The sequence below is a fragment of the Mirounga leonina genome, unplaced genomic scaffold (genome assembly GCF_011800145.1).
Source record: "Mirounga leonina isolate KUSES-001 unplaced genomic scaffold, KU_Mleo_1.0 Mir_129, whole genome shotgun sequence".
In the NCBI taxonomy this organism is placed as follows: Eukaryota; Metazoa; Chordata; class Mammalia; order Carnivora; family Phocidae; genus Mirounga; species Mirounga leonina.
In genome coordinates, this window is record NW_023270323.1 from 14,955,274 (window position 1) to 14,980,237 (window position 24,964).

The window sequence follows — 24,964 nt, forward strand, 5'->3', positions numbered from 1 at the left end:
AGTGCCCCTATTTTATTTTATTTTTAAGATTTTATTTATTTATTTGAGAGAGAGAGAGAAAGAGCATGATCAGGGGGAAGAGGCAGAGGGAGAGGGACAAGCAGACTCCCCGCTGAGCAGGGAGCCCCACGATGTGGGGCTCGATCCCAGGACCCTGAGATCATGGCCTGAGCCGAAAGCAGACGCTTAACCAACTAAGACACCCAGGCTCCCCTCAGATCACTATTTTAAAAGTGAAGACCTATGTGGGGAATTTTTAAACAATGATATATTGGACTCTTTCCAACCACCTGTTTAGTCTATTTGAAGCCAGGGTCTGGATCAGCTTCATGACACTGAAATGGACAGGTTATTTTTTTTTTAATTAGAAAAATTATTTATTTCTGCTCCTTTCATACATCTTATTGTGTAGGAAACAGTCTTGCGTATCTGTCTGAGATAACGTACTGTCACACGTTCTGTTTAAAGGCAAAGCACCATAAGTAAAGCTGATCATCTGTCCAGAGTTTTCAGCTTATGGGGTTTCGCTTCCTGATTTTACATTAATTTTTCAAAGTCGGAAATGTCATCTCCAAGAAATGTTAAGGGAGCTGTAAAAAATAATCACTTTATTCAATATTATGGTTGTAGAAATTGAGTATATATTCTCTAAGACATTAAAAACTAAGAAGAAAACGGCACTTAACATCATTGGTACATCAACATAGGCAAGAGGGAAAAATACTGTGAATAAGCTTGTCTCTCTGATACTAAGAAGACATTCTAGTTCAAGTGTCAACATGCTCCTATATTTTCACTAGATGCTTCTTTTCTGCTTCTTTTCGTTCTTTTCCATATTTCACATCGCTGGCTTGGGGCAGCCTTTAAAACGTCATTAACAGGAGCAAATCCAATATCCACTGATTTCTTCTGAAAAGGCATTTGAACCCATCAGATAGCCCGACCGTTCCATTCTCATGAATACTCTAGCCATGAAAAAACTCCATAGGACACAGACAAATCCAAAGAATAGAGGAAGAAATCTATTGAGTTTTGGAATATTGGAATGTTTGGTACATCTGCTTAGTCCAGGATTAAGAAACATAAACCTCCTATTGTAAATAGGAAGCTGGACCCGAATCCGTCCATAATATATTGTCCAGTTCCTCTGTGTGCCAAGAAAGCTACTGGTCTCTGATGTCCATGTTCATCAGTCATAAAGCCAACACTTGGAGGTTCAACAATAACATCATAAGTTATTCCTCCAGTGATAAGGACATAAGACCCCACCACTAGCACATACACCATCATGGCGGAAGTCATGTGCCCCCAGGGAGGCTTCTTCAGGGTCAGGTTGGGCATTCGAGCACTAAGAACAGGACCCAGTACAAGGTCTCCTTCTTGGTGGTGGCAGGGGCCTCTCAACAGGGCCTCTCGACAGGCCATTTTGATGTGATTTTGTTGACATTATTTGGCTCCTTGGCCTACATCTACACAACCCAGGGATGGTTAGATTGTTACTTTGTGGGTAGACAAACAGCCTAAGGAAAAATGTACAAAACTTCCACTTCTTCATCTATAATATGTCACATTGGAACAAATGATTGCTTAGGTCCCTTCTTCGATCCAAGACCACAGGAATCAATAGCAAGCAAGCTTAGAAAACGCTAGATTCTGCTCTACCCCAGCAAAATGTGGCTGGAAGCCATCTCAATGTTGTATCTTTATAAAAGAAAAAAAAAGGAAGAGACTGCAGGCCACAGTATAACTTAGAAAACATTTGTAGGTGGGAAAGCAGAATCCTGAGTGTTAGGGTGGCCTATGACACGATGGGTAATTCACTGAGGCTGGTTGATATTCCTGGAATGTCACTGCAATGGCTAAATATTTCTCAACAATCTCAGGAGTTTTTTGCTTTTGTTTTTGTTTTGCCTTGCATTGTTTTGGTTTTAAGTTTCTGTTTGAGAGATGTCCTTAAGTTGAGTATTGCTGTGTCCAGGAAATACCAGCATTATAAACCTTGGAAACAATAACATGCTTCAAAATAAGGTCACTAACCATCACATGCCATCATGATTTGGCTGCCAGATTTCCACACTCCGTGTTAGAAGTAGGCTGAGTGTGCACAGAGATAATTTAAACCTTCCCAACAAGCTTGCCTTGTTCGTCTGATTGATATAATGTATTTTATTGTAACATTCAATCTGCTGTTTTTCCATTTGCTTTAAATTCAGCACTGCCACAGAAGAAAGAGAATATGGGACAGCTTGAAGAGGTATAAAAATATAATTACTCTTTTGAAAGTATGCATATTTATCTATTTTTTTGCTATCCCCATCTCACTTGGATTTCCCGCTCTAAATAGATGAGTGCTCCTGGCTCGTATACATAGCGCTTATGGGTTATTTTAATTGAGAAGAACATCCCTTATCGCAATTTCTAGACCACTGATTGTAGTGCATCTTAATAATTTCTTTTGCATCAAAAAAGAAATCAATGAAAGCACATCAGATGTGAAAGGCCACTGGCATTACCATAGGACCTCAGCAATCCAGTCTGCAAAAACACCTCGAGGCACTGAAATTTTGCTCAACACACCACCTTTAGAAAAAAAGAATGACCAAAAAAAAAAAAAAAAAAGGAAAATAAAAAACTCTTCATCAGAAAAGTAGTTTCCTGGGGCACCTGAGTGGCTCAGTGGTTAAGCATCTGCCTTCGGCTCAGGTCATGGTCCCAGGGTCCTGGGATAGAGCCCCACATCGGGCTCCCTGCTCGTCGGGAAGCCTGCTTCTCCCTCTCCCACTCCCCCTGCTTGTGTTCCCTCTCTCACTGTCTCTCTCTCTATCAAATAAATAAATAAAATCTTAAAAAAAAAAAAAAAAGAAAAGTATTTTCCCAAACTACACCTAGTTTGGGCTATACTTGGCTGGATTTTATAAATCTATTACAACTCCCTCTAAAAACAATGTGCAAAGAATTCACAGCTCACATTTAAGGGTCATGCAAACCATGCTGGTCTGAATCACCAAGTGTTTCCCAATCCACAGGGCCTGAGAGATGAGAGGTGCTCCATAAGTGTTACTGAATGAATGAATGAATGAATGAATGAATGAATGAAAATGAATGAATGAATGGAAGGATGGAGGGGTGGATGGATTGGTGGATAGCTACAATGTAGTGCATTGCAGAAATAAACCCTATTTAGCATTGCTGTGTCTCATCTTTGTAACTCATTCCTTTATTTGCCTTGTTAAATGTGACACTCCAGGCAGGCAAGCCCATGGGTGTCTTGGGCACAGTTGTACCGTGAGCTCCCAGCAGAGAGCTTGGAAGCAGGACCTCCAAAACGTTTGTTGCGTGTCATTGTTTATGAATACATGCAAGCCCTACTTTCAGCAACAGTTGACCCAGAAATCCAAACTTAACAAAAGTAAAAAAATTAGAAGACAATTCTTAGTTTTACAAAAGTATTTGGGGGCGCCTGGGTGGCTCAGATGGTTAAGCGTCTGCCTTCGGCTCAGGTCATGATCCTGGGGTCCTGGGATCGAGTCCTGCATCGGGCTCCCTGCTAGGCGGGGAGCCTGCTTCTCCCTCTGCCTCTCTCTCTCTGACTCTCATGAATAAATAAATAAAACATTAAAAAAAAAAAAAGTATTTGGTGCAGGTTTTCTTTCATAAACAGGCTTTGAAATCATGCTTCAGCCTTTAGGGGCACCTAGGAAGCTCAGTTGGTTAAGCGTCTGACTCTTGATTTTGGCTCAGGTCATGATCTCGGGGTCCTGAGATCAAGCCTTGTGTCTGGGCTCCACACTCAGCAGGGAGTCTGCTTGGGATTCTCTCTCTCCCTCCCAAACACACCATGCTTTCTCTCTCAAATAAATAAATAAATAAATAAATAATTTTTTAAAAAAAATATCTTCCCCAACTTTTAAGAAGCACATGTGGTGGGGGGCATAAGGTACCCCTCAATTTGTGAGGACTGTCCAATCACAGAGCCACTCCGAGATGGTCAGAGTTAGAAAGCTGCACGTCCCTTCTGAGGGGTCGCCCCCTAAGCCACAAGAACAAGATCATGCTAAGGAGTGAAACAGGCAAAGATGGTGTTAGGGGCTGAATTGTGTCCCCTCAAATCCACCCGTTGAAGTCCTGATCCCCAACACCTCAGAACCAGACTGTGTTTGGAGAGAGACTCTTTAAAGGGGTGATTAAGTTAAGCCTCTTCTCAACCGGGTCTTTCTCTTCATTTCACACTGTCAGTGATTCAATGGAGATGGGTGCCTTCAAACTCACATCAAAACATCACATCACATCACCGTCCCAACAGAAAACAGCACCAAAGACCGTTTTGCCCTTTTTCTTCTTGACCATCAACAGGAGTTTACTTAGCTCCCGCTATGGGGATGGCATAAGATGCAGTACTGTGGGGAGATAAATGGATATTACTTTTAAGTAATATGGAATATATCCAATAAATGGATGTGACTTTTAAGAAGGAGACAAATTCACCTGGAAGGGAAGAAATCAAACCTTCCCCGTCTCCCACCCCATTGTCCAAGTACAATCACGTCTTTGGACATTTTGTCCACAATTACTTTGCTAAATGTTGTAGACAAATAAGTGACTTAGTAAATCCTAAGCCGGCACTTAAGGATTTGGACATATTACATGGGGGGTGGCAGGGGAGGTGGTCAGTGTTACAGACAAAAAGAGTTGAATTCTTTCCTTGAAAATAGGCCAAGCATCATCAAACAATTAAATACATTATTTCCCTTTAATAGAAGCTCAAATCAAATGCCTCACTCAGTCCAACTAAGTTAGGAGAGAAACCATCTGTCAGCTCTGGGTTCAGCTCCAGCGGGCCTGTCTTGAACACACCATGCGCTGAGGCCTTGTCTCATTAAAAAATTATCTTAACTGCTTGCTGCCAAAAGTAATTTGCCCAGCATTGTCCACTCCTCAGAAGCAGAAGTAATGTTTCCTGTGGACGTGAGTGTTGCTGAAGTAACATCACAAGATAAATGCCTGCAGGCAGCCGGGGGAAAGCGAGCTGGGTTGGGGGGGAGGGGGAAGCCCTTGCAGGAAGTGCTAAAAAAGACCTGCGGGGCCACAGGCACTCTGCAAAGCACCACGGCCTCAGCCTCGGAAAGGTGGGCAGAACTGGGGAGTTGGGACGGCACAGGCAGGTTTATAAGTAGTCCAGGAGTGTCTCTGGTTTCAGATTCTGGTCCCTTCCTTAGCTCCCACGTGAGAGCTAAAAAAATAGAACAGAGTGTGTGTGCCTGTGCGATTTGTGTGACTGAGTACTCTCAATCCCTCTCTCTCCTCTTCCCTCGCTGTCCTCCTCTCCTCTCTCCGTCTCTCAGTCTGCCTCTCTTCCTCCTCCTCCTCCTCTTCATCCTTCTCCTCCTTTTCCTCCTATTTCCCTTTTCCCTCCCCCTCCCCCTCCTCCTTCTCCCTTTCCCTTTCTCTCTCTTTCTCTTCTCTCTCCCTCTCCCTTTCCCCTCTCTCTCTCTCTTGCACTCTCTCTCTCTCCTCCCTTCCCACCCTCCCTTCCTCAATCTCCAATAAATTACTCCATATCACTTGTTCCTAAGGCCCTGGCTTTGCAAGAGGAGCTGCTGAGGGGGTGGGGAGCGATCGTGCGGAACTCCAGTAACTCGGGGAGGCAGACAGCTGGGAGAAGCCAGCAAGGCAACCTCTTCCCCTGACTCCTGCCTTCTCCAAGGCTCCATTTGCTCTCCCTTAAAGACTTTCTTTCTCCTCTGTGGCGGCCCTTGGATGCTCAGCACATTTTGTTTGCCCCTCCGTCTGCGCTCTGCTCGGGGAGACTGCGGGTCGAGCATGGTATCAGTGAGCTGGTGGGGCATGGAGGATGGGGAGCACCCGAAGCACAGAGGGAGGAGAGAGGGTGGTCCAGGTGTTTATTCCCAGATTCCCTCCCTGCAGGCTGGCTGCACACTGGCTGCCACCTCAGCTGACAGTCATGCTCCCGTCTCTGTCCTTGGAGCTAAGGGGGGGCATGGTCCTCTGACCGACTCTACGCTATTGCTTGTGGTTGCTCAACACCCACCCCGGGGCTTGTGTGAGTAGCTCATAAGACAGTCGTGGAGGTACACCTGTCAGATCTTCCCTTCAGAAAGAACTTCCTGTCCCCAAACAAAATCACGGTTAACTGACTGCCTTCAAGCTTCAGAACATGTTTGTTTGTTGTTTTGCCACACTTCCTGAGCAGCCCCAGCCCATGACCGAGCATGGTGGGCACCAGGGCCTGGCCACTTTGGCCCAGTAAGAAGACTCCACTAACTGGCAGTCCTGGCTCCCAGGCCCCCTTGGGCCGGCTCTGAGCTGTGTGCGGAGCTCCCCTGCCCAATTGCGCTTCTTTCCTTTCTTTCATCTGCGAGTGAAGGCTCTCCCAGTTCATTCCTGCTTCCCTCCTATCTTCCATGGGCATAACCTCCCACAAATCAATGACACCCCCAACTCCAGCATCTGCTTCCTGGGCAATCCAACTAACACATGCCTTTTCAAAACCCTCCCCAAATGACTCTATCTGACCATAGCACCTCTTCCCTACCAGGCCCCTAACTGAGACACCTTGATATTCATTGAGTGGATTTTCACATGGGTTCACATACTGACTTGGGGAGGAGAAGCCCCAGAGCCCCTCCAGGGGGCTGCCCTGCCTATGATTGCAGACCAAGGGAAATGAACCTAAGCCCCCCGTCCCTGCTCCCTCCCAGCTTCCCCATCTGCATTTCCTCACCATCCACATCCATACTCCACCCCCTAACCCCCCCCCCCCCCCCCCCCCGCCCCCAGCGAGGCTTGAGCATGGGATCCTAAGATAACAGGGAAAGCTGGAGAGGTGCGGAGAACCTGCGGGATGCTGGGGAATAAGGAGCCGCAGTAATAAGAAGTGCGGGTGTCTGGCTTTTCTCAACAGAACCTTAGGAAAGTGCATTTAATCCTCATCATTTGGAAGAAAACGTCCAAAGTCACGGAAGCAGTGAGGCAAAAATAGCATCAGAAAGGCCCGAAGTCTAATCATAAACCTTGGAGCCTAAACTTGTTACTAACTGGGAACTGGGCTACTTGGCCTTTCTGGGCCAATTTACACTCTATGGGAGAGAAGATGAAGAAGCGGGGGTCCTCTGTAGGCGGGATGACCCTGAATTGCCTAGGTGGGGGCGTGGGATGTCCAATACAATTTTGGGAGACATCTCGGTGAGAAATTCCCTGATACGTGCAACACTCCATACCTTTTCTAATTCTCTTAAGACAGGATGAGTGCCACAAAACCCTAAAAACAAAATCAACTTTGTCATGAAAAGCATAAGTCATAGAGAACCTGAACATGGAGGCTACATTTTCTAGGGCCGCTCTAATTTCAACAATTGTGGCCTTTTGTCAAAAAACACACTTATGATCAGATTGTATCTTTTCCTTTGGGATAGAAAATTTGGTCCTATTGTTCATGCAGCATCTTTAGGAGAGGGAAAGAAATGGTGGAAAGGCAAAGTATGACTATAATATTCTTCAAAATATTCTTTGAGAAACTTCCAAAATGCTAAGATCCATTCCTATCATATCAGTTACTGGATCTTTTTATGTAACAAATGAAGTTCAGTGGTCCTCCGCTAGTGTCCCTCACCTCCAGATGTGGTTATTTCTTGATTTTCTTTTGGGTCCTCAGAGAGCCAAACACCAAGATGGAATCAGGTAGATGAGACATTTACTGAGAGAAATGCCTGTGAAGGTAAAGAGAAGGGAGCAGGAGGAATTGAGGACAGGCTTCAAACCAGGACACAGATCTAACACCTGTGAAAGGAAAGTGGGAAGGATTGAGAAGAAAGAGCCTCCGACTGCAGCATCATTCTGAGGAAATCTGGGTCAGGTCATGGGAAAGTCCTTGAACCAAAATTGCCCATCAGAGGGATCTTCTGTCTGGCAGAAATGGCCCTGAGCCAGCAGTGTTCCCTCTGCATTCAACTCCCCGCCCTTTCAACCACCCACACATTTACCCACATCCCCTGCAATCCAAATGCCTCTCCTAAAACGCCAATAGAGGCTCTCTCCAGGCCTTTCTTCCTGGGTCCCTGACTCCTTGCTTTCTCTTCCCTCCAGGTCCTGGCCTCACTAGTTAGCCCATTTGTTCCTACTTCTTCAACCCTAGAAGTAAGAAGCAATAGCGGGGCAGAAAATAGCTCAGTGAGGTCAGGGAGCTGCAAGGGGGTTGGTGTGGCTGGTGTGTGAGCTAGGGATGCTTTGTGACGTAGGCAAGGCCACTTACAGAGGGCTCCTGGGCTGTCCTAAAAGCTTGACCTTTACCCCATGACAGCTAGGTGTGGGCCACAAAAGGAATTAATCAGAAAACATCAAGTGTCATGGAAGGAATTAATCGGCACCCGACAGATTCGCATTTCAGTTGTGGGAGAGGTTCACAGAGGAGAGACTGGAGCCCAAGCCCAGACCAGACTGGTGAGCAGATCACGGCAGCGGGCCCGGGCCAGGGAAAGTGAGAATGAGGACCGAGACTTAAGGGTGAAGACAGCCGTGGGATGTGAGTGTCCCAGAGCCCTGTGCTCGCGGCTCAGCTGATGGCTTTGGGCAGCTCTCCCTCACTCCCCCACCACATTTCCCCACCTCCTAAATCTGTTCTCCTCTCCTGCTTGGGACCCGAAGTGCACGCCCCCTCTCCTTGCGCCTGTGGGCAATCGGTCAGATCTCCACGGTTCTACCTGATAAACATCTCCATGGAGTCCTGACTGTCCTGTCCTTGGGTCAGGCTTGGCCTGGACCACTAGCACACTCGTTGGTCTGCCTACCTCCACGCCTGCATCTCCAATTCATCCTTCACGCTGCTGTCAGTGGCTTTCACTGGCTGCAAGAAGAACACAAACCCTTTATTATTGCATATAAGACCTCCCACCCTCTGGCTGCAGGAACAGCTCTGTAGCTCGTCTCCCACCCCCCTTCGCCTGCAGTGCTATGATCTAGCAATACACACGTGCAGTTCCTCAATCACACCCTGCCATTTCGTGCCTCTGTTCTTTTTATCCACTAGGCTCTCCATCTAGAGCACACCTACCTTCCTTGCAAACCTAGCACACTCCCACTCATTCCCTAAAACCTGCCACATCAGATTCTCTCTGAAGTCTTTCTTGTATTTCCGCTTATTTTAATTTGTATTATAATTACTTCTTCCTGGCTAGCGTGTAAATGTCATGAGAACAGGGATCATGAATATCTTGGTTTTTTAAACATTCTCTCTAAGACTTAGCATCATTCCTGGTACATAATGAATGCTCAATAAATACTTATTGAATGAATAAATACAGATTTTGTCTCCTCCAGTAGACAATAAGCTTTTTTTTTTTTTTTTTACATAAGATCTACACCCAACATGGGGCTTAAACTCACAACCCCAGGATCAAGAGTCACCGACTCTTGCTCTATTGAGTGAGCCAGCCAGGCACCCCATAAACCACAAGTTTTTTTTTTTTAATTTTTTTATTCTTATGTTAATCCCCATACATTACATCATTAGTTTTAGATGTAGTGTTCCATGATTCATTGTTTGTGCATAACACCCAGTGCTCCATGCAGAATGTGCCCTCCTCAATACCCATCACCAGGCTAACCCATCCTCCCACCCCCCTCCCCTCTAGAACCTCAGTTTGTTTTTCAGAGTCCATCGTCTCTCATGGTTCGTCTACCCCTCTGATTTCCCCTGCTTCATTCTTCCCCTCCCGCTACCTTCTTCTTCTTCTTCTTTTTTTTTTCTTAACATATATTGCATTATTTGTTTCAGAGGTACAGATCTGAGATTCAACAGTCTTGCACAATTCACAGCGCTTACAACCACAAGCCTTTTGAGGCAGGGACTGAGTCATATTCATCTCTGTATGCTCCCAAATAATTTTGTTAGTACAAGATTAGTACAAAGTTGCTGAATTAGGAAAGTTGATCTACTAATTTCTTACTGCATCGGGAAAAAAACTATTTTTCCAAGTTCCTCGTTTCATTTAAAAGATGACTTTAGGGAATAGCTAAGTTCAGAATAGAGCCAAATCATAGAGTATTATGGATTTTCCCTAAACAAAACAAAAGGGGAAATTATCTGTTTTAAAACCCTTACATTAGATGACAATGGCTTAAGAAAAAATAAAATCTCAAAGCTATGCTGAAAGAAACATTTAAATATTTATACTGAGAGGGTGAGGAGTCTCTTATTCCTTGAGTCTTAACGTTGATATCAGTAGAGAAATGGAGACTGTGAATAATATTTAGACCACAATTTTCATCTTTGCAGAGTTGAAAATCTAGGTAGTTTTCTTGACTCGGACTTTTATTAGGACATCATGTTAAATCCACATATCAAAGTCTTCGGGGGTGACATTGGACACAATATTACTGAACCATTACGGGGGCACATCAGTTAAAACCCAGCTGGTGAACAAAATGACAATCTCATTTTTTTCAATGCCTCATCACAAGATGTAAAAAATTTCCCCAAATTACCAAATGATTATTCGTTTTAATCAAGGTAAAAACTATACTAAGCTGCGGAACAAAGCCCCCAGCACACAACCGTGCTCCCAGAGCTGGAGACCGGCAGGATCAACTCAGGAAACCAGCCTGGTGGTCCAGGTTGCCTTGACAACTGCTCCCATAGAACCAGCCTTCAAAGATAGGCTCAGACAAAGCAACAAGGAAGACTAATTGATGATCAGCCTCTAATATCTAAGACAGAAGAGTGATTGGATGATACTGTGTGAATATTTCTAAATTTAAATGAACATTTGGGTGGGGGTGTTTTAAACCTTACTGTTTTGTTGTGGTTTTTTTATGGAATTCTCCCTTCTTTCTCAGTTCCAAAATAAGAAACCCCCTTTTTAAAGGGATAACAAGCACAGCTGAACAGCTGGCTACCTTGGAAAATCTAACCTGGAAAATAATTCTTTCTCATTTAAACTCAAAACTCCCCCCCCAAAGAGGCAGCAGGGGAGTCAGGAAAAGATGAGAGGCAAACGGGAGGTAGCTGGGAGAGATTTAATCACAACTCTTCAGAAAACCCTCCTTGTGGGTGGGGGTGTGATGGGTGCCCCCGCAATCCTGGTGGGGTGCCAAACACCAGGAAATCAGTTCATAGCCCAAACTGTCACAAAAATGCGAGCACACTTGGAGAGAGAGAAGGCGACAGTTCCCCGTGTCAGCCTCTCTCCCGTTTGCCTGCAGAGCACAGATGTCTCAGCGAGCAATTCCAGGTGCAGAAAGAAACCTGTGTACAAACAGTAGACAATTTGAGAAGGGTAGGGACAGAGAAGCAACAATTCACAGTAAGGATAAACAACGCAAAGAAACCCAGTGTGTTGGAACAAAAGAAGCCTTTGAGGTGTTATAATAGAATTACTAAGCCAATTGTGGTCACCCAAATAAGAGAGACCAGAAATTCAATTACTCCAACCCTGAGGAATAAATACATAAAATAAGAAGCCAGAGAGAAAGCAAGCCAAAATAAAGACTTACATTAACAAAGGACTCTAAGGAGTCCACCTTCCTCTTACTGTGTTTTCTCGGCGGTATTTTAGATGCCATTCCCCAAATGTGCAATTATCTCAGCAGAACGAAGTAAGAAGTGAAACTGCAGGGTGTGCTCACTACAGTGCACGGGGGCAGACACAGAAATTGGGGGTGCAAGGGCAGTTGCTAGACAGGAGCTGGACAGTCGCCCGCGTGACCTGTAATGCAGAAAACTCAACAAGTCCTTGAAACACGGAGCCTAAGAAAAGTGCTTTGAATTATTTCATCTTAAGTAAAACAAACAGGAGTGCGTGGCTGGCTCAGTCAGTAGAGCATACGACTCGATCTCGGGGTTGTGTGTTCGAGCCCCACGTTTGGTGGGAGCCTGCTTTAAATTTTTTAAAAAAAGGTATTTAAGTAAAACAAACTGTTCTTCAAGTTCAACAGCAACACAACAACAGCAAATCCACAAAAAGTCATACTCCTTTCATTGTGGGAAGGGAGAGTGGAATGTCCAGAGTGGTAAACCTCTTCAGTTGTGTGGTTGGACCTGGTCGCTTACCCAACATGGGTGGGGAGGCCAGAGATGTGTTTGCACAACTTGTTGTCCTGAAGGCTTATTGTCCTGAAGACATCAGCGCCTCGGCCCGAAGCGCCTTCTCTCCAACTGAGAATGAGGATGGTGTATGGCGACAGATGACAGCTCATGACCCTTGCGGGCTACGAGGGGGATTCTCAACGCCAAGGCACTTTAGTCATTTCAGGGGATGACTGATTCCCTTAACTGGAGTTACGTTTGGTTTTTAAAATTTTAAGCAATACGTTAATTCGTTGTTGGTGAAGGTATGGAGAAATGACTGCTGCTTAAATTGTTGGTGAGAAGTGTTCTTTTGATACAAGCTTTCTGGAAGAAAATGACGTTATGTGTATCAGCACTTAAAAGGAAGTACAGGTGACCCATGAACAATGTGGGCTGGGGGTGCTGACCCCCTGCACAGTTGAAAATTGGCCACAGAACTTTTGACTCCTCCAAATCTTAACTACTATTGACTTGAAGCCTTACTGAAAACATCAACGGTCAATTAACACATATTTTGTATGTTCCAATAAAGTAAGCTAGAGAAAAGGAAATGTTATTAAGAAAGTCATAAGTTGGGTGGCTCAGTCAGTTAAGCATCTGCCTTTGGCTCAGGTCATGATCCCAGAGTTCTGGGATCGAGCCCCAAGTTGGGCTCCCCTGCTTCTCCCTCTCCCTCTGCCCCTCCCTCTGCTCATGCTCGCTTGTGCTCTCTCTCTCAAATAAATAAATAAATAAAATCTTAAAAAAAAAAGAAAAGAAAACCCGTAGACTGGAAAGATGGACACAGTGGGAGTCCAGGCGAGGACTATTAAACTTGATCCTAAGGGCAAAGGAAGGCAGTGGAGGGTTTTAAGTCAGGGATCCGTTTGCTCTGTGCCCTGTGGTCAGCTGGTCTCTGCAGTCTTTTGATTTTCTGACCATGTCCTTGTCTAATTGCTGTGCTGTTACGTAAGAACAATTCCGGACTCATTTTCCAGGACTTTAGCGAACCACGTTAAATCCATTTTACTCTCTATCATGCTTATTTGTAGGATATAAAACAGATTTTCAGTAACACCTAAAGAACCTCATTGCTAAGTCCTTAGGGAAAAAATTTAAATTTCACCTGTAGTACCTATAGTATCTACACTCTTCCATATTCTCCTACCAGATGCAATGCGAGGCAGTGTGGCAGAGCACTTAGAAGAGAATGGATCCTAGAGCTGGGGTTCAAATCCTGGCTCTGTCATTTACCTCCTTGTGTGAATTTGAGCAGGTCACTTAATTTCCCTGTGCCTTGGTTTCCTCATTTGTGAAGCAGGAGATAATAATAGGAACTCATAGGCAGGGTGACCACATAATTAATCATCCAAACTGAACATTTGGGAGACAGAAGGGGGACCCAGCATAGGCCGATGTGCGTGGAGCACTTAGAGTGGCGTCCGGCTCAGAGTAAGGCTGGTGTCGTCATTCCTGAGATGCTTTCACTGATTCCTGAGAAGACTAGAACCACCAACTGATTTTAAACATCAACATGGTTGGAAGGGAGAACCAAGAAATATTTAAAACTCCATGAAACTGTGTCAGACTCAAAAGTACTGTGACTTGAAGAGGATTATCTTTTCACAGAAAACTAAACAAAGAGATAAAAAAAAATCTAAATAAAAGCAAACCATAGTTGTGCTCAGAAAGACAAATACTTTTGGTGGGCAATATTGGTTAAATGCTAGTGTAAGTACATTTTAAGATGGGATTTAAAATGATCTGACTTACAGACGTGGGTGTTAGGCTGTCAGAAGTATCAATTAGGGGAGCACTTCATTGAGTTCTGATTATGAAAGTAATAACTGCTGGTTATAGAAAATTTGAAAATGAAAAAAAGAAGGAAATGAAAAGTCATTCATTCTCCTACCACTAAAAATAACCACCAGGAATGTTGGCTACCTGCTCTCATGTGCAATACGCCAATTTTCCGTATGCTCTCTCTTATGCATACACATGTATGTGGATAGATCGATCGATCGATCTATCATCTATCTATCTATCTATCTATCTATCTATCTATCTATCTATCATCTATCTATCTTTTCAAAAATAAGGTAATTCTATAAATGCATGTGTATTAGTTTCCCAGACCTACCATAACAAAGTACCACAAATCGGGTGTCTTTAAAAAATAGAAATTTATTCTCTCAGTTCTGGAGCCTAGAAGCCTGAAATCAAAATATTGGCAGGGCCATGCTCCCTTTGAAGATTCTGGGAAAGGATCCTTTCTTGCCTCTTCTAGCTTCTGGGGTTGCGAGCCATCCTTGGCCTTCTCCCTCTGATCTCTGCCTCTCTCTCTCTTCACGTGGCCTTCCCCCCGTGTGTCTGTGTCTCTGTGTGCCCACATGGCCTTCGTGTAACGATACCCCTCACTGGATTTAGGGTCCAGCTTCATCCAGTAGGACCTCTTCTTAACTAATGACATCTGCAAATACCCTATTTGCAAACAAAGTCATATTCGGAGTTTCAGGTGGACTTGAATAGTTGGGGGACACCATTCAACCCAGTACAGCACGTGCTGAAGCCATCCGGCTATCCCGTGTAAGATGTGGTAGGCTTCCTCATCCTGCGATACCCCAAATGTAATATTTGAATCTCCTCTTACTGAGTCCAATGTAGTTCCTTCCATACTCCCCCCCAGGAATGTCTGCTTTCTTTCTGGGGCAGGGTGGGGGTGTTTCTGACATCATCCAGGACCCAGGGAGAAGAATCCAATCTCCCTAGAATCACGGGAACTATAGCCTGCATTTAGCCCCTTCACGGGGTGAAGTGTGACCTAAGAGTTAGCCACCCAACGCACCATTTTGTCAGGCCAGCATTTACACAGCTACTCCCTGAGCACATGCCTGCCTCCTAAGCCCTGCCTTAACCTAGACTCATGTCTTCATGCTCATGGGCCTAGAATGATCACTGACACTGGTTGGCTCAGGATACAACAGGCTACTAGTCCTATCGCTTTCCGACCTCAAGGTAATTTTATTTTGAAAGACGCTTTGCTTTAACCTGACCATAAGCCATAGTTAGGGCCCTCACAATCTACCGCAAAAGATCTGTCTAATGTTAAGCTTCAGGTACAAGTTATTGGAGTCTTGTCACTTCCCCTTCAGAAGGCCCCTGGGCTCCGTATGCAAATGAGAGCACCTCCTTCCTGGAACGATTTGCACTAGGAGGCACTAGGAAAGATACCTGGGCTCAGTCAGAGAAAATGTACTGTCCCACCCTCAGGCAACGGGTGCCTGACTGCCTTCTTAATTTCAGAACAAGTGAACGACTATTAAATAATCCTTCCCATAAAAAGAAAAGTGTGTGTTGGGCGGCTGGTGGTCTCCTATAGACCTAGAGATATCTGGCATCACTTCAAAGTGCCCCCAGCATCACCCATGGGCTGCTTTGGAAACAGCCTCCCATCATAATTTGCATACTATCTTATCCCATGGATGAACTATAACTTATTTAACTGTTCCCATATTTTGATACATTTAAGGTGATTTCCCATCAGTAGTTAACTGGGATAAAAATCCTCATCCACTTAATAAATATTTATTATGCATTTACCAGGTCCCAGTCAATGTTTTAGGCCCAAAGAGTCTAAAGTTCTTGTTTCTGGGGCACCTGGGTGGCTCAGTTGGCTAAGCATCTGCCTTCGGCTCAGGTCATGATCCCAGAGTCCTGGGATCCAGTCCCACATCGGGCTCCTCCTTGCTCACTGGGGAGTCTGCTTCTTCCTCTCCCTCTACCCTTCCCCCCTGCTCATGCATCTCTCTCTCTCTCTCTCTCTCTTGCTCTCACACTCGCAAATAAATAAAATCTTTAAATAAAATAAAATAAAGTTCTTCTTTCTGAGGAGCTTACATTTTTGTGACAGAGAAGGAAGATAACAAACAATAAGTGTAAAATGTATGCCTTCATAATTACAATGAAGAAAAGGAGGCGGAGCAAGGTGAGAGAGTTAGGGGGTTGCTATTCCAGATGGGACAAGTGGGAGGGGCCTTATGAAAAAGCTGGTGTTTGATATACCTGCCCAATTTGGTGAACTGGATAGGTTCTTTATAAAGCACAGGAACACTCACGTGAAGTTCTGTCTTTTTTGTTTCTGTTGTTTGTTTGCTAACTACATCACATATGACTATAAATAAAATGGACATCTCTCCATTAAGTGAAATCACCACTCACATGCAATTTACACCAGCACATGATGAATAAACTGGATTAAAAAATCAATGGTTGCTCATAAAACTACAATTAATATTGTGTCTCCTCCATGAATTATGGTGAGTCACCAAATGAAAGGAGGACATGGAAAACCATGAAAAGTGGCCACCAATCAGCGTTCAGTTTTGATATGACTGGATCTATTTGTAGCATATTCTTTTTTCTGAAGAGATTTGACAGTCTTTTGCCTTCAACAGTTTGTCAACAAAAGTGGTACCAAATGAAGACGAGCAGAATGATGCAGACTCGAAAAGTGAATCTTTCACAACTTATCATTACAACTTACTTACTAAAAAGACCCAGTCTGTGTTTACAATGCTGTCTTGAATATCAAATATTTAAGTATTTTTGTCACACTGAGAACCAAGCTCTTATACCTTAGTTTTATCACGCTGCAACATTTTAGGTAACCAGATGTTTAAATGTCCTGCACTTAATTTTTAAGTTGTTTGTGTGGGGGGGAGGCATGTGCACTCTGGTTACCTAAGTAACCATCCATTAATGCTAAGTTTTGTTTGTTTGTTAAGTAGGCTCCACGCCCAGCATGGAGCTCAACACCGGGCTTGAACTCAAGACCCTGAGATCAAGACCTGACCTAAGATCAAGAGTCAGACACTTAACTGAATGAGCCACTCATGTGCCCCTGTTAATGCTATGTTTTAAAGTGATATGAACAGAGGACATAACTTTTAGAGGGAAAATCTCATTTTGGAGACTTTTCTTATGTTAATACCAAGTTGTTCTTACCTCTTAGAAGCTTAAGATATCTTCCTTCCCAGAAACTCCTATGTATTTGAACAGCAAAGAACGGCCACTTTGCCATGTAGCTTCTGGTGAGACACAAAGTGGACTAGGAGCCAGAAAACCTGGGTTAGCATCTCAGCCACTGACCAGCTATGTGATAATAGCTAGTTTTTACTGAGTCCTCACTTGCCGCTCCACACCCATGGTTTCCATTCTGTTGTTAATTCACATTTTACAGAGAGGCTTAGAAAAGGTCAACAACTTGCTCAGGATCAAAGAATAACAGAGGTGGGATCTTACCCAAATCATCTTGAGGCTCCATTTTCTCCTCTGTCCCATGGAGTTAGTTGTCCAAGTTCAGTCTGTTTCACTGGAGAATAATTTATTAAATGCTCAACAAACCACTTTGAAAACATTTCAAATTCTAATCACAAAAGCCCTTGAATAGATAATCCATTTTCATGGCTCAAAAACCCAAACAATATAAAATGGTGAAGAATCTGGTTCCCACTCTTATTCCTATTTATCTTACTTTCCTACCCTTTTTTTCTGTACAAGGAACCATCCAATTATTATTTATTTATGCAAATAAATAAATAATGAGAATAATTCCCCCTTCTTTATATGTTTAATCTCTATGGAAGGTATTCTTGTGTCAGCAAATACATAGCTTCCTTGTCCTTTTTGACAGTTGCCTAATACCTTACTGTGTAGATGTACCATTGTTTATTTAACAAGCTCTCTATTGGTGGACATTAGATTTGTTTCCCAATCTTTTGCTATTATAGACAATCAAGCCCAGAATTTTATTTTTGTGGAAAAACAAAGATACAGAGTGCCTATGTGTGTATATTATGAGAGGAACAGTAAATAGGAGAACCTCTTAGGTCCCTGTTTTGTTCAGTGCTGTCATTCCTTACCCATTTTTGATATTTAACACAAGATGAAGTTCGTCAAGCTTAACTAAAGGAACCTATACCTTTTTGGGGCCCCTGGGTGGCTCAGTCAGTTAAGCGTCTGCCTTCAGCTCAGGTCATGACCTTGGGCTCCCAGGATTGAGCCCCACATCAGGGATCCCTGCTCAGCAGGGAGTCTGCTTCTCCCTCTCCCTCTGCCCCTCCCCCACCACTCGTGCTCGCTCTCTCTTTCTCTCAAATAAATAAATAAAATCTTAAAGAAAAAAGAAAGAAAGAAAGAAAGGAAGAAAGAAAGAAAGAAAGGAAGAAAGAAAGAAAGAAAGAAAGAAAGAAAGAAAGAAAGAAAGAAAGAAAGAAAAGAAAGAAAGAAAGAAAGAAAGAAAAGAAAGAAAGAAAGAAAGAACCTATACCTTCTTATGGAGTCTTCTCATCCGGGGGCCCCGAGGGACCAGAGAATTAGAGCCCCATGGATGTATCATTATCACTGTCACTTTTTACTAATCTTGTCTTGGGTTTGCTTATTTTAAAACTCTGCCTATACAACTAGATCCTTGTGAACATATTGTCCAAAGTCTGATGTATTAGAAGAACTGCTTCTAGAAAAATATATCCTGGAATATGTGTTTCCTTTATCACAGTCTGGGCAATCATAAACCTATGCTGGATTGACTAAGGATGTAGCCCAAAGACATCCATGACAGCTGACACAAAAAGAGGGAGGTAGGGAGGTAGGAGGGAAATCCAAGGCCGAAGGCAGGTGTCTCATGATTTTAGAAGGTCAGCTTCTCCCTACTTTCTTCTCTACTCTGTCGCAGATGAGGAGGAGATTCTAGAACTGACCTTAAGTAGGTTGAGTTTGTTGTGGCCTAAGTGGGTGATATCAAAGACATCCCCAGATTTCCTTCACCTCTCTTCTCTTAGTCACTGTGTGGAAGCCTTCACTTTTACTTCTCTTTGTCACTGCCTAAAATTCCACCAATTACAGATTCATTTGGGTTAAAAGCATCTCATTTAAAAGGTAAATATCTTCAGTCATTCATGCCTTAAAGTAAATTGATTTACTCAGTTACCCTGTCCTAACAGCCAGTGTGGATCAGCCACGTACTAAGGGCTGGTGTGGAGGGGTCGGGGAGTGGGGGTGAGGCGGGATGCTTACAGTAATTTTGGAATGGGGTGGGAGCAGATGAGTGGGAAGGGGGCAGCAGGGAGAAAGACTCTGGAGTTCCAGAGGTGGAGGACTCTTCAACACTTGAAGAGAAAGAAGCAGGGAATAGAGACACACAGAAGCGAAGTCTGCTGGGCCCCAAAAGGGACATTGTCCTTTCTATAATCTTACCCAAGAGCAGCCCTGCTTATTTGGACATGTTTACCAAGAATGCATCAGTTGCTTCACTCTGGATCTTTCCTCTGTATTGTTTGTTTTTGTTTACTATTCCAGCTGTAATTTGGAATATAAAGCTGGTGAAGAAGGTACAATCAGAGAGTAATTACTGGTATATGTGGTGTTTGGCTGGTGGCATCCTCGATGACAACAGCCCCCTGGCACTGTGGTTTAACCACAGAATATTTTGTTTCATGGTCTGGATTTCAAAATTCTCAAGCATATCATTATGCCCACTCCAAGAACATGAAGAAACAACTTAGACTGGAGTGAAGATTTTTTTTTTTTTTAAAGGGACACAGTGAGGGGAAGAAAAGCAATACATGCATTGGCAAAGAACTAAGTTAATCATTTCCCACATGATTCAACGGAACAGAATCTCAGCTTCAAGCACATCTTAGTTCCCCATCTTCCCTCTGCAAAGACTCCCCTAGTGGCTCAAGTCTTTAACAGAAAATGCCAAGCTGCCCTGTGAATGGCAAAGCAGCCTAATACAACATCTGTATTTTGACAGATCAACTTCTAGGAATCAGGAGAGAAACATCATGTAACACCATGCGCACTGAACCCTTTGTGAGCCTGACAGATATTAAGCAATAGTGTGTCCTGCTTCCCAGACTTCTCCTGTCAGAGTTTCTGTTTTCAATTTTGTTTTGTTTTGACATCTGCATTATCCTCCGGGTCTCCTTTTGGTTTGCACTTCACCCCTATTTAAGTGTTTCTTCCTGGGGCGTCTGGTGGCTCAGTGGGTTTAGCAGCCGGCTCTTGATTTCAGCTCAGGTCATGATCTCAGGGTTGTTGGATCGAGCCCCGTGTCAGGCTCTGTGCTCAGCACGGAGTCTGCTCGTCCCTCTCCCTCTGCTCCTGCCCCCACTCTCTCTGTCTCTCTCTCAAATAAATGGATGAATAAAATTTTTAAGTGTTTCTTCTTCTCCTGGCCATAGCAAATACTGTACATGATCCCATCCTCCATTCTCTTCCCACAAACCACAAATGGTATTTCTCCAACAACATCACCTCACCTTCTATTTTATATTTACATTGTACCTCATTCTCATGTCCCTCTGGAAGACCCCATGGCTGAGCTGCAGGAAGCCAGATGGTGGGAAGTGCTTGCGGGGTATTTTAAGTAGCACTGGTGCATACTTCCGATGGCTTCTGACCAGGACTGCTTGGGTAAACTTGGTAATGGCATTTCATTTTCCTGTGCCTTGGTTTTTTTTGTTCTATAAAATGAAATTCTAAGAAGTATATCACTTAAAAATAGTACTTCACATATAGCTCTTATGCATGCACTATCTCATTTGATCTTAAAACAACCCAATTAGGGTGGGTATTTCTATCTACAAACCAATTAGACCAGGTTTGCTGCAAATGTTCCTGATTTGGGGCACTGTGAGGGCCTGCAGACACTACTGATTCCTGTACACTTTGCCTTCCTTGCCAACTCTGATTTTCCAGGTGTCCCTCCCTGGAGGAAGAAGACGCTCACCCAGCTCAGTGGTGAGCCCTGAACAACCCCACTCTATCATGACTTTATTCTCTTTGCCAACAATGTTCTCGGGGTGGCAAATGACCCAGTTCCAGCTAATGAAATAGGAGACCAGGTCTGCTGGGAGGCTTCTGGGAAAGTCTTCTAGATCTTAGAAAGACACGGGGACGAGACAGTCCTTCCAGACCTCAAGCCTGAGGTTGAGGCTTAGAATTGTGGAAGCCATCTTGTGACTATGTAGGGAACTAGCCCAGAAGAACACCAACAAGTTAGGATAATAGAGGGAACAGACTGAAGAACATAAGACTTTGATGACGGAACCACAGAATTAAGCAAGCCTAGATCCACCCTACCTTAGGCTTTCATGTTATATGTGGTATGTTTGAGTATTTTGGCTCCAAAGGGACTACTCAGCTTGCACCCATATGAATTTAGGTACTCACCTAAGGTCTCAAGAAACCTTGCCTGTGCATTAAAATCACGTGGGGAGATTCAAGACATGTTCATGCCTGGCCTTCACCTGCAGAGGTTCTGACGCAATTCATCTAGGCCAAGGTCTGCGATTTGATATTTTTTAAAAGTTTCCCAAGCAATTTTAATGTGAGCACCATTGGTCTAAAAGCTCCAAAGGACAAAGAAGATATATTTTAAGACACATTTTCCTTCTTGCCATTGTCCTGCCTCACCCCCACCTCTCCCACCATGTTCTGAGCATCTCTCAAACATAGAGTGACCTGGGACAATCTTAGTTTATAACTGTTGCCATAACATAATTCTCAACTGCAAGCCCCCTTACCCTAAAAAATGTCCCATTTTAGATGATTAGTCACCTTACCTAAAAGGACTGTTAGTGCAGCTAGTTTAATCAAGACTCTTAACACTGCCTCTTGCCTATTTTGGATAAATGCATGCCTATCCCAATGTTGATAGGAGGCCCAGGTTTGCCGAGGACTCAGTTGGCTTGCTGGAGTTTTTATTAAGTGCTTCAGTCCCAACCCTGGAGGCTTTCAATTTCAGGTGGAAGATTGGGGGTTGCATGAGAATCTCAGAAGTCTTGTAGAAAGTTAAGTATTTCCTGAGTTATTTTTATGTGCTAAATTATTTGTTACCATGCTGGTGTGCATGTAGTCCCATCTGAAGGCAGGGAATGGTCAAAATGATTTCCCTAGCTTCCCCCCAACCCCAGGATGCTTTGATAATGCACATCCTGCTGTAGCCCTTCAGAATTGGAAGAGGAAATTACACAGTGGGAACTGCTGAAGCAGAAGAGACCTCTTGATTTAAGATGCTGGAGTGATATTCAAAGCAGAAAGCTGAAGCATGGGGCAAAAGAAATTGACAGGTAGGGAAAGCAAAACCAAGGGAATGATACTGAGTTGCTTTACTGTGACCTAATGAAGGTTTTAAACCTTGCCTGGGATTAGCAAGGCACTTTGGAAATCATGCAAATAGCTTAGATGTGGGCATCAGAGGGGGGCAGCCTTGTCTACCAGGGCAGCCAAATGGAGTCCCAATTTCACAGAGATCTGTCAAGTCTTTGGGGGGAAAACAAAGAGGATTTAGAGGATTGTTCCAGGAAGTTATATGAAGATTTGTAAACAGGAAGGGGCCATCAGGGCTACCCTCATTCTATCTGGCAATGCCTTAGATGTTTAGAGAGATCTAGATTGCTTTGTGGGAGGGCAAAGTTAAAGGGCCTGAGGACTCTCTAAAAACACTGGCCAGTTGTTGAAGAAAGGAAATTCTTTAGAATGAGAAAATTAAAGGTGTCACTTAAACTCCTGGGTTCTTTTTTTTTTTTTTAAAGATTTTATTTATTTATTTGACAGAGAGAGAAAGCGAGAGAGGGAACACAAGCAGGGGGAGTAGGAGAGAGAGAAGCAGGCTTCCCGCAGAGAAGGGAGCCCGATGCGGGGCTCAATCCCAGGACCCCGGGATCATGACCGGAGCCGAAGGCAGACGCTTAATGACTGAGCCACCCAGGCACCCCCTCCTGGGTTCTTTGACATGAGTCAAGAAGGAATTAGAAACTGGAAGAGCAATTTTCTTGCTGTTGCCCCAGAGGCAAGAGATCTCTCCTCTACCTCTAGGAGAGAAGCAAGGTCAACTTTGGGGATTGTTTCAGCTATACACTGCGGTGTAACAGACCATCTCAAAGCATAAGGGCTTAAAACAAGAACCATTTATTCACAATTTTATTATTTATTAGGTCAAGCTTAGTCTGGGACACTTATCTTTGTCCCGTGTAGCATCAGCTGGAAAACTTGACCAACTGAGGATCTACTTTCAAGTTGGCCTGCTCCCGGAGCTGGCAGGTTGGGGCTGGCTGTCAGCTGAGAGCTCAGCTGGGCCTGGAAGCCAGGGGCCTTGATTCTCTTCCACATGAACCCATGGCTCCAAGTGGCTCCTGAGGCGCACTCAGCATGCAGGCTAGGTTCCAAGAGAGACAAAAGAAGCTCACAGTCTTATTTTTTTTTTTAATTTTTTTATTAACATACAGTGTATTATTTGTTTCAGGGGTACAGATCTGTGAGTCGTCAGTCTTACAAAATTCACAGCACACACCATAGCACATACCCTTCCCAGTGTCCATCACCCAGTCGCCCCATCCCTCCCACCCCCACCACCCACTCCAGCAACCCTCAGTTTCTTTCCTGAGATTAAGAGTCTCTTATGGTTTGTCTCCCTCTCCGGTTTTGTCTCGTTTCATTTTTTCCTCCCCTCACCTATGATCCTCTGCCTTGTTTCTCAAATTCCTCATACCAGTGAGATCATATGATACTTGTCTTTCTCTGACTGACTTATTTCGCTTAGCATAATATCTTCTAGTTCCATCCACGTTGTTGCAAATGGCAAGATTTCTTTTTTTTTTTGATGGCTGCGTAATATTCCATTGTACATATATACCACATCTTCTTTATGCATTCATCTGTTGATGGACATCTTGGCTCTTTCCATAGTTTGGCTATTGTGGACATTGCTGCTATGAACATTAGGGTGCATGTGCCCCTCCAGATCACTACATTTGTATCTTTGGGGTAAATACCCAGTAGTGCAATAGCTGGGTAATAGAGTGAAGCTCGCAGTCTTATTAAAGGCAAGTCTCAGAACTGGGACAGCATCACTTTCTGTGTGTTCTGTTGATCAAAGGAGTCATGGGCCCAGCCCATATGCAGAGGAGTGGAGAAATAGAGTCCACCTCTCAGTGACGAAAGTGACAAAGACTTGCCGCCATCTTTAATAAACTCCATGATGCTTGGAAAAGGTCAGCTTTAAAATGTCAGAACAAATGGCTCTCAAAGTAAAACTTGAAGGCTGTCAGTGAGAAAGTGTCTAGAGGAAGGAAAAAGAAATTTGGGAAGTTCAATATTCCTGGTGATTTGCTAGGGAAGAAGTGACAGAGGCTATTTTTGTTATCACGGCTACCGTAATTCACGTTCCTGGTCTCACTCCTAAATTTATGCAGCCAGGGAAAGAAAACATACATATCTATAGCGGAAAGCTTCAAAATTTAGGATTGACATGTGTCTTAAATTATTTAATTCAAAATTCTTAAGTTAAAATATTTACCATATGCAAGACAGTATAATACATCTTATATTAATTATAAAGGTTTATAAAACATAATTTCTGTCTTCAAGGAGCTTTCCGTTGATTTAGCAAGCATTAGTCAAGCACATGCCAAACACTGTGGGAGGAGCTACCAGCTAGTAGATGCATAGATAGAAAACATCACTGCCTCTGCCTTCACAGAGTTCAGAGTATAGTAGGGGAAAGAGATATGAACATAATATTACAATGTCATGTAACAAGTCTGACCCAAGCTCTGTAAAGGATAAATAACACACATGTATAATAGAAGAAAAAATGAAAATATGCAATCCAAAATGTTAATTATGGGATTACAGGTGGACTTTTGTTTTCTTCTTTATACTTTGTTTTCAAAAATTAACATTACTTGTAAGATAGAAAAATGATACATATTATTTTTAAGCACAATGTAGTGTTTTTATAGAGAAATGTCCATCATGTGCTGGGAACTGAGATGGAGTCCCTAGTTCCTCCTGGAAAGAGAAGAGAGAAGTTCACATCACCCTCTTAGAGAGGTGACA

The 24,964-nt window shown here is 43.6% G+C and overlaps 1 pseudogene; it reads right to left on the reverse strand.

The window, feature by feature from the left end:
• Positions 1-874: 874 nt before the first annotated feature.
• Positions 875-17,266, reverse strand: LOC118010840 (annotated as a pseudogene).
• Positions 17,267-24,964: the final 7,698 nt, after the last annotated feature.